Consider the following 17,373-nt stretch of genomic DNA (forward strand, 5'->3'; position numbering starts at 1 on the left):
GTTCATCATTTTTATTTCCACTTTGATTTTCAAAACAATAACCAACTTCTTTTTATAGCCAGTGAAAAGTCCTTATCAGGGTCACTGCCTTGACTTGTCATTTTTAATTCCAGTGTGATAGCCTTCTCTACAGGTAACCTTTGCTTAATGACCATTAGTTCAAAATTACCACTATTGAAAATTATGACAGTGCTGAATGGACTTACAACCTGTGCCCAAAATTTTGGCCATTGCAACGCCCCCACACTCATGTGATGAAAATTCAGGCACTTGGTGGCCTGCCCACCCTTATGATCACAGGGTCACTGCAACTCCCTCCTCCAGCTATGTTTTAAATACCCGGGAAGCTCCAATGAAATGACACGAAGCAGCTGCCTCCCCGCCCTATGAAGGGCCAAACACCCAAGAAGCCTCAGTCTTCAGGCAAGCCCTCAGTCCCTTGGCAACTGCCGCCAAGCATGAAATGAACTCTGAGTGGGGCAGGCAGGAAATCCCTGCCCTTCTCCACCCTGTCCTTCCTGGAATATTGAAAAGGAAGATAACATGACTGCGGTAGCAGTCAGTAGCACTACAGCAGCCACACCTTCCCCAAATTTCATTCCTTTGGGAGTCCTGGGTCACATTTGTAAGTTAGCCCATTTGAGGTACTTTGGTTCAAAAATTGTTGTGTTTTGATGCACCGTTTCACCCAGTTAAAAGTCATGACAATGAGAATTTCAGTAGTGTGTAGGTAAGACTTTTGAAGCCTGAAATATATAAAGGTGTAGCTCTGAAACCTCTTGTTCCAGAAGACCTTTGGATCACTACATCCACAATGGCTTGGTGGTTCTTGATGCTACCACCTGTCTTCAAAAAAGAAAGAAAGAGAGAGAGAGAGAGAGAGAGAGAGAGAGAGAGAGAGAGAGAGAGAGAGAGAAGAAATAAGGAAAGAAAAGGAAAGAGAAGGAAAGAAAGAAGAAAGAAAGAAAGAAAGAAAGAAAGAAAGAAAGAAAGAAAGAAAGAAAGAAAGAAAGAAAGAAAGAAAGGCCTTATATGGCATCTAGCCTCTAACTCTGGCATGTGGATTCTCATATCCAGGGCTGTCTTTCTCAAGATTAAAGAGTCCAAATACAGGAATTGAAATGATTTCACCATTGCCACCATCTACCACTCTTCAGTAACAGTGACTAAAAGATGCAACCTTTCCTTCTCCTTGGAAGATAAATCAATCTCACATCTGGCTGCTACCAATAGAACAGGGGTCCCCGACCTGTGGGCCATGGCCCACTTCTGGGTCATGGCCTATTGGCCACTGGGTGGTGTGAGTGGCTGGCTGGTGTGCACGCACACGCATGAAAGCCCACAATGCTCACAGTGACACTTAGGTTCATGGCCCCACTCACACGAGCATCGTGGACACTTGCGACCCCCCTCGCACAAGCACTCACGGCCCCACCTTTATGAGCAACAAGTGTTTACCCCTCACACACAAAACCACCCCTTCTTTCCCCCTTCCCCTCCCACCCCAGGCTGCCAACCCTGAAAAGTTGGAGAACTCTGAAAAAAGAATACTCTGCCTAGATTTCCACAAAGATACTGGAAAGGTTCAAAATATCATTATAGATCACAAGAGATTCCTGCCCTTTCTCTCCCTCTCCAAGAACATAGGCTGAAATATAAATGACACTGAAATCACACAATCTCTTCAATGTTATAGGCGACTCAGACGACCCCGTTCCCAACTCAGCCTCTTGGAATTTTTTTTTGGGGGGAAACCCCTCTTGTTTAAAAAGAACAATTTTCCCTATCGCTATCAGAAAGAGAAAATGTTACATGGACTTCATCCAAACTATATTTTTTCTTAGCAGAAATTCTCCTGGAGCATCTGCAATGTAGCATTGACCTTCACTGCAAGAACAGCTATTTTTTAAAAAAAGAACTTTAAAGGTTTAGTGCCAGAATCTGTAATAATAGTTAGGCACTCAGGATTCCATAATTCAAAAAAACTGAAATTCATAGCCTTTTCTGTATTTTTATAACTGCCCTCTCATTTTTGAACTCTTCCTGTGAACTTAATCTTTTATTCTTGATTCATTTCCCTATGAAGTCTTTTTCTAATTTTTTATTTCTCATGATGGAAAGCCTGAATAATTTGTTATATGTTGTAATGATTGTTAGAGTTTTCTTAACCCAGTTTTTAATTAAAAGTTTAGATTTTTTTTTTCATATGCATGATCTTTTCTGTCAGATTGAAAGGCTAAACTGTGTGATTAAAGAAATTTATATGAGATACAAATCAAGAATAATTTGTATCCTTTCCTCTTTTCCTTCTGTCTCTTTTTTTACATGTAGTATATATAATTCTAGCTCTTTAAGGTTAGTAAGTGTTTCTTCCAGGTAAACCTGCAATCTTAATGATGAAAGATTGGCATGACTATATTACTGAAGCCATTTAATAAAGATAAATGCTAACTTTTAAAAAGTGTTTATTTTCATGGTTAAGAATGAATTACTACTATATTTGCAAAATCAAGCAGAAACTTCAAACCAAAAAAGTGTTGTACTGTAAGACACAAAATGAGTTAAAGGAGGCACCCTATTCAACTGATTTCATAATTATTGAGTTAGAGGATATTGAGGCACCGAAGATGTTGGAAACTAATGTTACATGAGTAAGAATAAAAGACAAAGACAGTGCCATTCTATAATAAAGAAGTTGTTAGTCTTCAGAACCATACACCAACCTTCATTTCTGAGGATCCTGAGGTAGGTTACGTTAGGATTAAGGAAGATTTGGAATATTGACCTAAAAGAAGATGGCTGTGACAATTTTCCCATTCTCCAGAAGAGCAGACAGGTTTAAAAACATGCATCCACAGTCATATTCTTGGGGATCTCCTCCTATTTTAAAAATAATTTAGAAAACCATAGATTTGCTTTTATGTGGCCCCTGATATTATAGCTGGTCCTGCATACAACCCTAGTGCTGAAAAACTTTGATTTAAAAGAAAAACTAATCTTCACAAAATATAATAAACAGAAATAATAAATGGATGGATGATAGATAGATAGATAGATAGATAGATAGATAGATAGATAGATAGATGATAGATAGATAGATAGATAGATAGATAGATGATAGATAGACAGACAGACAGACAGACAAAGCTAGCCACCTATTACTACAATTGGCAATTGGCCAAAATTCTCCTAAAACAAAATAAGAAATTATGAAACATATATGATTTTTTTTAAAAAATAACCCCATCAGTTAGGCACATTTCTTGATTTTACTTTGTTGTTGTTGTTAGTTGCGAAGTCGTGTCCGACCCATCGCGACCCTATGGACAATGTTCCTCCAGGCCTTCCTGTCCTCTACCATCTTCTGGAGTCCATCTAAGCTCACTCCTACTGCTTCAATGACTCCATCCAGCCACCTCATTCTCTGTCGTCCCCTTCTTCTATTGCCCTCAATCTTTCCCAGCATTAGGCTCTTCTCCAGTGAGTCCTTCCTTTTCATTAGGTGGCCAAAGTATTTAAGTTTTAGTTTCAGGATCTGGCCTTCTAAAGAGCAGTCAGGGTTGATCTCCTCTAGGACTGACCAGTTTGATCGCCTTGCAGTCCAAGGAACTCGCAGGAGTCTTCTCCAGCACCATAGTTCAAAGGCTTCAATTCTTTGGCGCTCAGCCTTTCTTATGGTCCAGCTTTCACTGCCATACATTGCAACTGGGAAGACCATAGCCTTGACTATACGCACTTTTGTTGACAGGGTGATGTCTCTGCTTTTTAGTGTGCTGTCTAGATTTGTCATGGCTTTCCTCCCCAGGAGCAAGCGTCTTTTAATTTCTTGTCTACAGTCCCCATCTGCAGTGATCTTGGAGCCCAGGAAAATAAAATCTGTCACTACCTCCATTTCTTCCCCATCTATTTGCCAGGAATTGAGAGGACCAGATGCCATGATCTTGGTTTTCTTAATGTTTAGTTTCAACCCAAGTTTTGCACTCTCCTTCTTCACCCGCAACAAGAGGCTCTTTAGTTCTTCTTCACTTTCTGCCATTAGAGTGGTATCATCTGCATATCTTAGGTTGTTGATGTTTCTTCCGGCAATCTTAATTCCAACTTTTGATTCATCTAGCCCTGCCTTTCTCATGATGTGCTCTGCATATAAGTTAAATAGGCAAGGCGACAGTATACAGCCTTGCCGGACTCCTTTCCCAATTTTTAACCAATCAGTGGTTCCGTGTCCAGTTCTCACTGTTGCTTCTTGGCCCGCATATAGATTTCTCAAGAGACAAATAAGATGGTCTGGTATGCCCATCTCTTTAAGGACTTGCCAGAGTTTGTTATGATCCACACAATCAAAGGCTTTAGCATAGTCAATGAAGCAGAAGTAGATGTTTTTCTGGAACTCTCTAGCTTTCTCCATGATCCAGCGTATGTTAGCAATTTGATCTCTAGTTCCTCTGCCTCTTCGAAATCCTGCCTGTACGTCTGGTAGTTCTCGATCCACATACTGCTGGAGTCTAGCTTGTAGAATTTTAAGCATAACTTTACTAGCATGAGGAATGAGTGCAATGGTGCGATAGTTTGAACATTCTTTGGCACTGCCTTTCTTTGGAATTGGAATGTAAACTGATCTTTTCCAATCCTGTGGCCACTGTTGAGTTTTCCAAATTTGCTGGTAAATTGAGTGTAGCACTTTTACTGCATCGTCTTTTAAGATTTTGAATAGCTCAGCTGGAATACTGTCACCTCCACTAGCTTTGTTGTTGCTCAGCTTTTCTAAGGCCCACTTCACTTCACATTCTAGGATGTCTGGCTCGAGGTCAGTGACCACCTCATTGTGATTATCAGGGACGTTAAGCTCATTCTTGTATAGTTCTTCTGTGTAATTTTGCCACCTCTTCTTAATCTCTTCTGCCTCTGTTAGGTCCCTGCCATTTTGGTCCTTTATCATGCCCATTTTTGCATGAAACGTTCCTTTCATCTCTCCAATTTTCTTGAAAAGATCTCTGGTCCTCCCTATTCTATTGTTTTCTTCTATTTCTTTGCATTGTTCATTTAAGAAGGCATTCTTATCTCTTCTAGCTATTCTTTGGAATTCTGCATTTAATTGGGCATATCTTTCTTTTTCTTCCTTGCTTTTTGCTTCCCTCCTTTCCTCAGCTATTTGCAAAGCTTCCTCAGACAGCCATTTTGCTTTCTTGCATTTCTTTTTCTTTGGGATGGTTTTGGTTGCTACCTGTTGTACAATGTTGCGAACCTCTGTCCATAGTTCTTCAGGCACTCTGTCTATCAGATCTAATTCCTTAAATCTATTTTTCACCTCTACTGTATATTCAACAGGGATATGATTTAATTCATACCTGACTGGCCTAGCGCTTTTCCCTACTTTCTTTAATTTAAGCCTAAACTTTGCAACAAGACGCTCATGGCCTGAGCCACAGTCAGCTCCTGGTCTTGTTTTTACTGACTGTATAGAGCTTCTCCATCTTTGGCTGCAGAGCATATACGGTAGTCAATCTGATTTCTGTGTTGACCGTCTGGTGATGTCCATGTGTAAAGCCGTCTCTTGGGTTGTTGGAAAAGAGTGTTTGCTATGACCATCGTATTCTCTTGACAAAATTCTATCAGCCTGTGCCCTGCTTCATTTTGTACTCCAAGGCCAAACTTGCCTGTTATTCCGGTTATCTTTTGGCTTCCTACTTTAGCATTCCAATCCCCCATGATGATAAGGACATCATTTCTGGGTGTTAGTTCTATAAGGTGCTGTAGGGCTTCATAGAACCGGTCAATTTCATCCTCTTCAGCACCGGTGGTTGGGGCATAGACTTGGACTACTGTGATATTGAATGGTTTGCCTTGGATTCGAACTGAGATCATTCTGTCATTTTGAGGATTGTATCCCAGTATTGCTTTTCCTATTTTTTTATTGACTATGAAGGCTACTCCATTTCTTCTGAGGGATTCTTGCCCGCAGTAGTATACCTGATGGTCATCTGAATTAAATTCACCCATTCCTGTCCATTTTAGTTCGCTGATACCTAAGATGTCAATGTTTAGTCTTGTCATCTCTTGTTTGACCACGTCCAGCTTGCCTTGATTCATGGATCTTACATTCCAGGTTCCTATGGAGAAAAAATCTTTACAGCATCGGACTTTCCTTTCACCACCAGACATATCCACAGCTGAGCGTCCTTTCGGCTTTGGCCCAGTCGCTTCATTCTTTCTGGCGCTACTAGTACTAGCCCTCTGCTCTTCCCCAGTAGCATATTGGATGCCTTCCGACCTGAGGGGCTCATCTTCCTGCGTCATATCGTTTTGCCTTTTGGTACTGTCCATAGGGTTTTCATGGCAAAGATACTGGAGTGGGTTGCCATTTCCTTCTCCAGTGGATCACGTTTTGTCAGAACTCTCTGCTATGACCTGTCCGTCTTGGGTGGCCCTGCACGGCATAGCTCATAGCTTCACTGAATTACGCAAGCCCCTTCGCCACGACAAGGCAGTAATCCATGAAGGGGTGATTTTATTTACAACAAAGCAAACGCAGGCCTTTTCCCATATGTCCTGAAACTTAAGTATCCACTGTGTGTGCAGTCTAAATCCCTTTCTCACCATTGTAATTCATGTAGTATTAGACAATTGATTCAGAGCCATTTACTAGTTCAACTATTCCATACTAAGCAGCTACTTGACTATTTGCAACTGTAATCAGGAATCCTGCTGAGCAGCCCAGCACATTGTGCTATGACTAATGCCTGTGTTACACAGGTCAAAGAGCAACATAACACCCATTCGTTACTATATAAAGTACCAGATTGTGAGAGAAAGTTGAACTGCAGAATAGAGCCCTGGAACAGCCAGTTGCAGCATTTTGTACATCGTGCTCTTTGCTTTATTTCAGCATTGACCTAGTTCATTAATGTTAATTTTATTAGTGTGTTAGCTTAGTTTCTGCAATTATTAAATGCTTTTAGGGGTTTCGTAATTTGATTTTGTCAATGCCAGTTTTTGCATGTTACAAGCCCAATTATTATTGCCTGAAAGCAGTTTTTATTCTAGCCTGATATATCTTACACAGCTAAGCCAAATTATGTTAATATATTGTAAACTTATGCTTAAATAATTTGCTTATATGGTAAAAACTTATTTTGTAAAAAGTGCTCAGCGATGGTACATTTGTCTTCCTGGTTTTTTCTAATACCCAACAGGCAACCTTCTCTCCCCTTTCAGAGCTAACTAGGAAGAAGAGAATAAATATATAATGAGAACTAATTCATACTTTTTTTTTCTTAGAAAGGAAGTTGTGAATGTGTGAATTTGCAGCTCTCATATTACTTGGTTCGTGCAAGCCAGATGAGCATTTGAGGAGTTGCCATCCTAAACACTGTGGAAAACGCCAAGTTGCAGAAAGTTAATAACCTATGTTTTTTTTTCTCCATTATAACATTATCTCTCAGTTCCATAAATTTAAGAGGGTTTAATTGAGACAAGGGGAGTATTGGGTTGAATGTTAAAAACATAATCTATAATACTTTCCCAGGAAAGAGTCCAGGAGGAATTTAGCACAGAAATTTTTTCTTCTGGATAAACATGCTTGAAATTATGCTCCATAAGTCTTCCCATCTGCGGCTCCTGTTTGACCTCATATTAATTGACCTATGACAAAAGGCAGTATTATACATGCTAGTAGTGATTTAGTAATGACATTGTAACGGAATAGAAATGATCTCAGTTGATCTATAATCCACCGAATCAAAACCAACTTAAGGAGTGACACTTGGAAAGAAAAACAACTTATTTAGCACACAGTGACTTAATGAGAAAGCAAATTTCTTAGTTGATTTGGAAAAATACCTAACTTGACTCTGCTGGAGTGTCACTGCCCCCTCCCCCCCCCGACAAAAGAAAAACATTTGTTTATATATTCATTTTTAAAAAACCAAAACAATCCAATCATATGTGATGCTATTTATTATAGAAAGAAATGTCAAATAATTGCAAACATGAAATATTAGTAATGCATGGCCTCCGCAGCTTCCTTCCTATGTAAGAATGGGATGTGCTGTTGAGAATAGCTGTTGGATGTTGGTGAACACTGACATGTCACCCAAAATATTGTGGCGCGCCTTTGACCAAAATGTCACAGGTTCACTATCACTGCTTTAGAGACATGATATAAACTACTTACAGAAAAATCTTGTCTGTTATATTAGTTTAGAATATCTTTGTTAAGCTTTCACAGAAATGCAAGCAACAGCAAACTGGATAGGATGAGCTTAAGGGAGTGGAAAAGTGAGGTTGGTTTTTGGTATTTCTGAGTGTCGAGATTACTGCTAATGAGGTTACTTTGAACAAAAACATGACATAATTCATATACTTTCTAGGTAAGTGAATTTATATAAGTATGTTTGGTTCTTCTGGACCACATCAATCCAGCAATTCTGAGGGTGGTGGGGTAGTTTTTCTAGAAATTAATCTGAACTAGAAACAGTTTGCAACGGATCTACAAAGATTCAGGTAGCTTTGGAGGATTAATTTCAGGAAATTCCAGAAAAACCAGTAAACCACCCTTGGAATACTTGGCTCAGTATATGTCCTGGAAGATGAACAGTTTTGTTACTAGAATAGTAGATTTTGCACATTCTTAATTTTAAATAATAAATACTTTCTTCTGTTTTAGTTGTTATCTTAGCTATTTCGTACACAGAACAGGTGCTTCATATGATATCACATTTTATATAACTCTCTAAAAGATAGAATTCAGAAAAACTTTCTCAATAGGCTAAATTAGATTTTCTTTTGCTTTAAATTCTTCTCCTGTATACGTTATAATTGAGCTTTTGATAGGCATACTAAATTTAGAGGATCATAGTAGCATGGCTAACCTATTACATATTTGCCTGCTTCTTTTGGTACAAAAAGTCCTTAGAGCAGGAATAATGTGGACGGGCTGAATGATAAAATTCTTCCAGGAGAATTCTTATGACCAGAATCATATCATGCTGTAGTTGTGGCTCCAGGCTCCATAGGACACACATCAACTTGGAAAGACACCACTGTGTTCCTCCTCTTCATCTCCTTATCTACTTAGAAAGTTCCACAGTGATCTAAAATACATTTGTGGGGGGAAAGAGGATGAAACATCAATTGAGCTTCTAAATCAGCTTCCAGTGCAATTGCAATATTAAACTGGATTTCTTTAACAAGTAAAAGTTGTGTTTATGAAGCAATATCTGAACACTTTTGTGATGGTGTGTGCATATATAAATATGGAATATTTTCATACCTCCATCCTAAATCTAATAGATTTGTTCATTTCATGTTACTTTTACTGTCTCGGAATTTTCTACTTATATATTTTTGAAGTTGATTACATATGGCGCTCAACTACGTAGGCTCTCATGCTTTCCAGAAGGCAAATCTTAAAATACCAAAATCTTTCCAGCCTCTGTTTCATTATAAAGAATCCTGTGGGGGGAGAAGGGAATTCTAAAAGCCACAACCTCAAGCAAATATTAGTCTATTACCTTGACATTTCTCCCTTCTTTTTCTCATTGCTATAATTGCACAGCTATAATACAGAATTATTTTTATTGTTCTTTCACCTTTTAATTCTGTGTTTGTTGACTTTATAAAGGCCTTGGAGCATTAGCTTTGTTTTCAGGGATTTAAGATAGCAAGGCTTTTAAATTGTATAGCTGGGCCAATAATAAACAGTAAGTTAATAATTGCCTGCAGTACCTAGAGATTTTTTGGGGAAATCCACTCACCATAATGGGGATCCACACTTCTGCTTGTAGTGCTTAACTGTCTTCCAAGTCTCTTATAAGAAGTATATCTCCTTTTCATGATGCAGAAGCCTGTGAAGAAAGATTTATGATCCACTGTTTTCCATCAAGATTATTGAAAAGGACCGAGGAAAAAGACAAAATCTTTCTGCCTCTTGTATTGCTAAGATGCCAGAGAAATCCCAGTTACAATCATAATCTCACTAGCTGCAAGAAGGAAGAAGAGACAAAAGAGAAATGTTCCATGTCTTACTTGCTCTGTCATTCTGCTAAAAAGTCATAATCCAGCCTCTTTGTTTGGGACATGAAGTGGATTTGGAGGAACGTTAGATAATAATAATAATAAATAGCTGGTTTGACCCCTGGCAAGTTGTGCACAGTCTAGATCCCAATTATCTTGCTATGACTGGGTCACAGATGCTCTAGATATTATTGTCCAAAAGCAAGAGGGTGTGGGTTTTTTTGAGACACTGCAGCATTCTCACTCCCAGCTCTTGATGCAACTGGAAGCTGTTTCAGTCACCTTGAGGCATTTGTTATGTATGCAAAGAGGCTTTTTTTTCATTCTGAGTGACAGACTCTCTCTCTTTTCAAAATACGATATAATAAATGCTGTTTGTTTAAAGATCCATCAGTGTAATAAATGGATGGATCTTTGACCCCAAGAATAAGCAAGCAGTCCTAACTGTATAACCATCATTGCAGGACTTGCACTTTTAAGTCTTATAGGATGTATTTAGAAACGGCCTATTAAATGTAGGGAAATATATCCATTTACATGGATACTGACATTCACATTCTACAACAGATAGAAAGGCAGGTACCCAGCACACTGGGTTTTATTAATGACAGACAGTCTCAGGCTGAATAATATTGCAACTACATCCACACAAGAGAAGGTGAGTTTTGCAAAAAATATAGTGGACAAGCCTATAAGGGAAACCTATTACTATTGTGCTCTAATGAATTGTAACTAATTCCTGGTAATTGTATGGATAAAAGCACTGTCTGTTATCTCATTATGCAATTGTTGCAGGTACATTTCTGTAAGATTCAATGTTCCGTCTATCCATTCCATACACTGGTGGTTTTTTTCTCCTTCCATCCAACTTGGCCAGCATGATCACCTTTACCATAGATGCTTCAGCTCTCATGATGTGTACAAAATATGATTTATTTTTGTTTCATGAGCCTTGTTTACAGTGAACGGTCAGCGTTGATTTCCTCTAAAACTGGGTGGTTGGTTCTCTTGCCTGTCCAAAGAATATGAAGTAGCCTTTTTGGCAACCCAAGAAAAAGTCAGATAGAGCAAGGTTAGTGACTACCAAATGCTGACTGGAGAAGGATGGAAATAGAAAACTGGATGGTTGGAGAAATAAAATGAAATATCATAGAGCAGGGGTCTCCAACCTTTTTGGCTTGGCGGCCCAGTGAGAGAGGAGACTTCTGTCACAGAGGATATGTTTGACTAGAAAAATAAGAGGGAACACTCAATGTGAATTGATGAAGCAAATGAGGTGTCTGCATTTTCCATGTGTTTGTGCGTCCAAGTGTGGATGCTTGTGTATAAATATATATAAAAACTGGAAAACTTTAGGAAAGATTTCAGAACTAGGATCTAGACATATTTGTTATTATGCTGCTCTGGTAAATCTTAACTAGCTGGCTTCCTGTATTATTACCTGAATATTTTTATGTCAATAAGATTGGCTGTTCACATAGATGCTATCTTTTCTCATGCAAATCAATAAGGATGAGAAAGTGGCCCAGGAAGACTCAGTTCACCTAATTTCTAATCTTACTGGTCTTAAGCCATGAAAAGATGTATTTAATTTGCTGTCAGTCTTAGCTGGGGGGAAAAAACAGCAACGGAAGAAAATGGTGGTTCATCAGCTCCACTCTTAGTAGACAGGACCTTAGCACCATTGTGTCTACATCAAAGTGGTAGTAACATCTTGCTTGCCATTTATCAAGCTATACTTCATAGGAGTTATATTAGAAAACTGAGCTAAGCAGTTCAAACTTCCCTGGAGCCCAATCATCAAATTATATTTGTACAATCACGGTCCATAGTTTTTCATCTCAAACCACCACCACCCCCAATCTTTCCTTGCATTAACTTCATGTATCTATGTAGAAAGATAATTATATTTATAAGCATACAATTCTTAAATGTACACAATCTTAAAACTTGTTCACATCATCATCTGCTGAATTTTCAACTGCATGCAGTGGTCTGGAGAAAATGTATTTCCTAAAGGATACATAAGCAGATGCTGGTAGATGATTTTAGAGACCTTCAAAGTCTCCCCACGCCCCATCTCTTTTGCTTGCTTGCTATGGTGTTCTAACCTCTAATTCCTAATCTTTCATATTAATTCGGGTCAAAAGTGGGAGGAAAGGGGCAGGTGTTAGATGGATCAATGGGCAGATGGGAAGGATGTCAATATTTGTACTGGATCAGAAATAAGCCAAGCAACTTCCTATTTGAAAGAAAAATAGTTCTGCTTAGTTCTGGATCAACTGTATTTGAAGGACCTTTCACATCCCTGTGGTAGGTGGGCCTGGTCCAACAAGACAATCTTTGTGTCTAAGTTGTCCATATACAAGGCCCAAAGCATGGTTTGTTCAGAAAACAGGCCTTTAGTTATTGCAATCCTGGTATTTAAGACAGCAGTTTTGGTAACATTGGTTAAAGTAGAGTTTTGAAAGGACAGGATAATGACATTGCAAACAGCCACAGAGTTTAAATTGTATTTTCTTTGATTTGTCTGGCTATCTCACAGCTAAAGAACAATTTTTGAGCTAAGGTGAAAGAGAAAATGATGGTTTTGGCACACCTCTAGGGCTAACTGAAACACGAACCGAGTTGTTCCCTAGAGACATCAGCCACAAATTTCATTCTGTGCCCTCCTGTAACCTTCACCTCAAGGTTTCTTAGCCAGTACTAAATCAACATGAAAATAGATGAGGCCAAATAAGGAATATTTAAGACCACAGACGGGTAGAACAATCCATTGGTTAAATACATTATAAATAGCCTTAGGGTATCATCAACGGTGAAGTTTAAATAAGGTTGTGTTAAAATCAGTCCTAGTGGAAATGTGAAAATTGTATTGGTTAAAAGATACAGTTGATTTTTCTACCCTGCATTTTATCCATATTTACATCAATTTTTGGCACTGAAGCACACAGAAAGAAAGGTTCATTACATTTCAATAAAGTTTTAAAGGGTGCCCTTTGTCCTAATAAATATTGATACATATCTCTGATTTGATGTTCCATTTAAACATTATTTATATAATAGGATGATACAAACGAAACAGATCTGTCTTAAGGCACCCAAACACTTTTTTAAATTTTGCCTTTGAGGACAAATGACTCACAATTACTGTGAAATGAAGCTGCCATGTGCCAAATCAGATCTTTGGTACACCGGAGGAGATCATCCTTTCCACCCCTAAGGTAGCATAGGTTCAAAAGGTCAAAGGCTGCCTGCCAGCTGTCGAAATACAAGATGGGTTTATATATGCACATACATCATTTCTTCCTTTTTTCTCCCTAGCTTACTAGGACTGTGAATAATAGTCAGTCAGTCCTTTTTTTCAGCTGTTCCTAATGTTAATCACCAGATCAGTAAGGAGAGAGACATTATATGCACTTTATAACAGAGGAATCTTTAATAGACCTTCCATTTCCTGGAGCTTTTAGTGTTGCTCAGCTTGGAAGTGGCCAACAGCTATACACTGCTACAGCTTTTTAAATTCTGCTTTTTTTTTAGGATTAAAAAAATGGCCTGACCAAATAAATAGTCCAAAACAAAGTTCAGGACTCAAGTATCCATCAAAAAAAAACACCCTTTTTTGGCAGGGTCCTCCCTGGTGGAGTCCACTAAGCCAGGGCTTTTCAACCTTTTCACCCAATTGTACCACTTTTAGCATATGGCAACATCCGAGTACCACCAGTCACCTAGCAAGGTGTCAAAAACTTGATGACTTAAAAAAAAGAAAAGAAAAAAGTGATGAAGTACAGGTAGTCCTCGACTTACAACAGTTCACTTAGTGACTGTTCAGAGTTACAATGGCACTGAAAAAAGTGCCCCCCAAGCCACAGCCGAGCAAGACACCTGCCTGCCTGCCCGACGGCACTCTTCCTCCTGTCCAACGTTTTCATTGTTGTGAGCATTTCTGTTGAGGATTGGCAGCGGGGGTGAGGTAGGGTGGGTTGGTTTTTATTCCCCCCATCTGCTGAGTGGTTGCAGCAGGTTTTGTTCACTTCACATGACCCTGGGACACTGTGACGGTCATAAATATGAATCAGTTGCCAAGCATCTGAATGTAAATCACAAGACCCTGGAGATGCTGCAACATTCCAGCTGATCGGCGCTTCTTCTGGGCTCAGCAGAAGCACCAGGATCAGCGCCGAGCTCCAGCTGGAGCCTGGCACTGATCCTGGAGCTTCCGCTGAGCCCTGACAGCCCTAAAGAAGCGCTGATTCTGGCACTTCTGCTGAGCCCTGACAGCCCTGCAGCCATCTCTCACTCAAGCTTGTGTGGTCTTGCCACTTGTTGCTAGCTGCGAAGTCGTGTCTGACCCATCACAACCCCATGGACAACATTCCTCCAGGCCTTCCTGTCTTCTACGATCTTCTGGAGTCCATTTAAGCTCACGCCTACTGCTTCAGTGACTCCATCCAGCCACCTCATTCTCTGTCCCCTTCTTCTATTGCCCTCCATCTTTCCCAGCATTAGGCTCTTCTCCAGTGAGTCCTTCCTTCTCATTAGGTGGCCAAAGTATTTGAGTTTCAACTTCAGGATGTGACCTTCTAAAGAGCAGTCAGGGTTGATCTCCTCTAGGACTGACAGGTTTGATCGCCTTGCAGTCCAAGGACTTGCAGGAGTCTTCTCCAGCACCATAGTTCAAAGGCCTCAATTCTTTGGTGCTCAGCCTTTCTTACGGTCCAACTTTCACTGCCATACATTGCAACTGGGAAGACCATAGCCTTGACTATACGCACTTTTGTTGGCAGGGTGATGTCTTTGCTTTTTAGTGTTCTGTCTAGATTTGCCATGGCTTTCCTCCCCACGAGCAAGCGTCTTTTAATTTCTTGGCTGCAGTCCCCATCTGCAGTGATCTTGGAGCCCAGGAAAACAGTGTAGTGGATCCTGCAAAGATGCAACTGAATTCACAAGACCTTACTCAGAGAGTGTTTTATTGGTTGGGGATTTTTTTGGCAGTGCAGTTGCTTGGAGTACATTCTCTGCCACCTATATTTCCTAGATCTTAGCAGTTAATGAACTGACAGTTCAAAAATCCATGTATCCCAAGGGAGCGGGAATCCTTCATCTCATGGTTTCCAGAAGTACCGTAATTTCCTGGTCTACCTCAGAATACTATAAACCACTCTCAGAAGACCAGATGCCAAGAAAATTAAATATAAAGCTTGTGTGCAAAACATTTCCTCTTATTTGCTAGAATCCTTTCCTCAAAGGTTTTCATGTTGGTCTCTTTCTGGTCTCCCCAAAACATAAATAGCAAGTTTCTCCCTGCTGTTATAGCTTATTTTCTTGCCCATGTTTTCACTTTGGGATAGAATAGACAGCCGGGAAAATTCCATAAGTTCTCGGAAGGAAGTTAGTGTTAAGATACCACTCAGGCTGACTCTTCCCTGACTTAAAGGAGGAAAAGAGAGGGAAGGAAAATCAAAATCAGACTTGCAAGATTCCATTGGTTATAGGATATTTGAATGAAGTGTGGTTCCAGGCATTTGATCTGGTCTGCCTTATAGGACTAGCTATTGGTAGGATTTCCCACTTCCCAAGCAATTGTTTGCTATATTCTCTAACATTTATTTAACCCTTTATTTTACCATAATACATGCAATTCATGTCACCAGTAAACTTCAGTGAACAAGACTAGCATGCATAAAGAATACTCATACCTTTTGCATTTAACATGGCATAAGTAATGACTTGAAGTTATGGAAAGGGAGCTTTAATTGATTGATCGCTGTGAAGCTCCATTTTATATACTTTTATTAATAGTCTAATTCTGATGAAGGATGTTGCTTTTCATGCATAAAATTATGTTAAGTAGGACTAGGTTGTTATTCAGATATTGAATATGGTTTGTTGAGCTGTTTTGAAAGGTCAAGGCTAACGCTGAGTCAAGGAAGAAGAAAAAAAATGAAAAATTGTTGGCAGCACCATGATCTACATATTGGGAAGTGGCTAATTGCCTTAATACTTTTGAAACAGTTTTTTGCTTCCAAGTCTTATAAACAATAGTTCTACCTTGAAAAGAAAAGTTAAAATTTTCTATATTTGCAATGACATGGAGATGTAATGATTTTATATAATGTTTATTTTATATTATTTTATCAAGTGGTTCAAGTCTCATTCTTACAAAATTGTTACAGGCTTCTGTTTAACACAGAACTGTAACAAGATTCTTCTTCTTCAGTACTATGGAAGATGTCCCATCCACACCATCATATTTAACCTGGCTTAGCGTGGTCAGTTGTACTGTGGGCAACTCAAGAACCACAAAAAGTGTATCTCTTAGAGCTATAGAACCACTCATTTTTCATAGGAAATTAATTGCTGGTTTCTTGATAATTGTAATGTCAGGAAAAAAGGAGTCTTGACTTTCAAATGCCAAATGGTCATTTGATCACATGTACTGTCTATGCTGCTGAAGACTAGATAGATACGTTCTGACCTTAGCAAAGTGAACTTTAGCATCCTAAAGGGTTATTTTAGCCAGGTTAATAAAATAGTTAATATGTTTTGTAGGATTGAGTTCATTATTTCTATTAAAATATATGAAATGCACTGATTGAAAAGTTGGCAGTTCACTTTCTTTTCTAAATAAAGATCTCTAAAATGTTGACAATCTAAGTTATTTTAAATGGTGATACTTTTCTGTGTTTCACTTGTTAATTGTGATTGATGCTCAAGTGGGCTTTCCGTGATGAGCAGAGATCAAATGTCATCAGATACTGTTGTGCTTTTCTTTTGAGATTTGCTGACAATTTTCAGACTAGATGGGAAAGGAGCATGCAGTTAATAGCTGTCTGGCATATTCTTTTTTTGTTCTCTTTCAATTATATATTTGGATAATAATAGGCAATACACAATTTGATAATAAGTAAGAAGTTTAAAAACCACCATGGCTTCTTTATCATTTCAGATAATTTGTAAGATGAATTAAAATTGTTGTAATTGTCATAAACACCGAGATGATAGAATTGTGGAAGACAGACAATTCATCTGTCATGCATTTTTTCAAATGCAACTTATTTTGAAGTTATTTGCAAAATTGCATATTTGATTGGCTACCAACTTAGTTTTAATAATGAAGTCTGAAGTCTTAAAATAATACAAGATTTTGAAGATCCTTATTTAGCAACTGCCTTGTTTAACAACCATTTCTAGTTGTGGCAGCGATGAAAAAGTTATTTTATGACCAATCCTTGCATTTATGACTTTTGCAGTGGGATAGATTGTATCATGACTAGAATTCAGAGTCATCATATGAAGCTGAATAGCAGGAGATTCAGAACAGAGGCAAGGAAATATTTCACACAACACACAGCGAAACAG

The 17,373-nt window shown here is 38.9% G+C and overlaps 1 protein-coding gene across 10 annotated transcripts in view; it reads left to right on the top strand.

Annotated features, from left to right (window-relative positions):
* FARS2 (phenylalanyl-tRNA synthetase 2, mitochondrial) overlaps positions 1 to 17,373 on the top strand; it is a 224,925-nt gene that overhangs the window by 131,033 nt on the left and 76,519 nt on the right. The gene's annotated exons all lie outside the window — the stretch shown is intronic.

The sequence above is a fragment of the Vipera berus genome (assembly GCF_964194415.1).
Source record: "Vipera berus genome assembly, chromosome: 3".
Lineage (NCBI taxonomy): Eukaryota > Metazoa > Chordata > Lepidosauria > Squamata > Viperidae > Vipera > Vipera berus.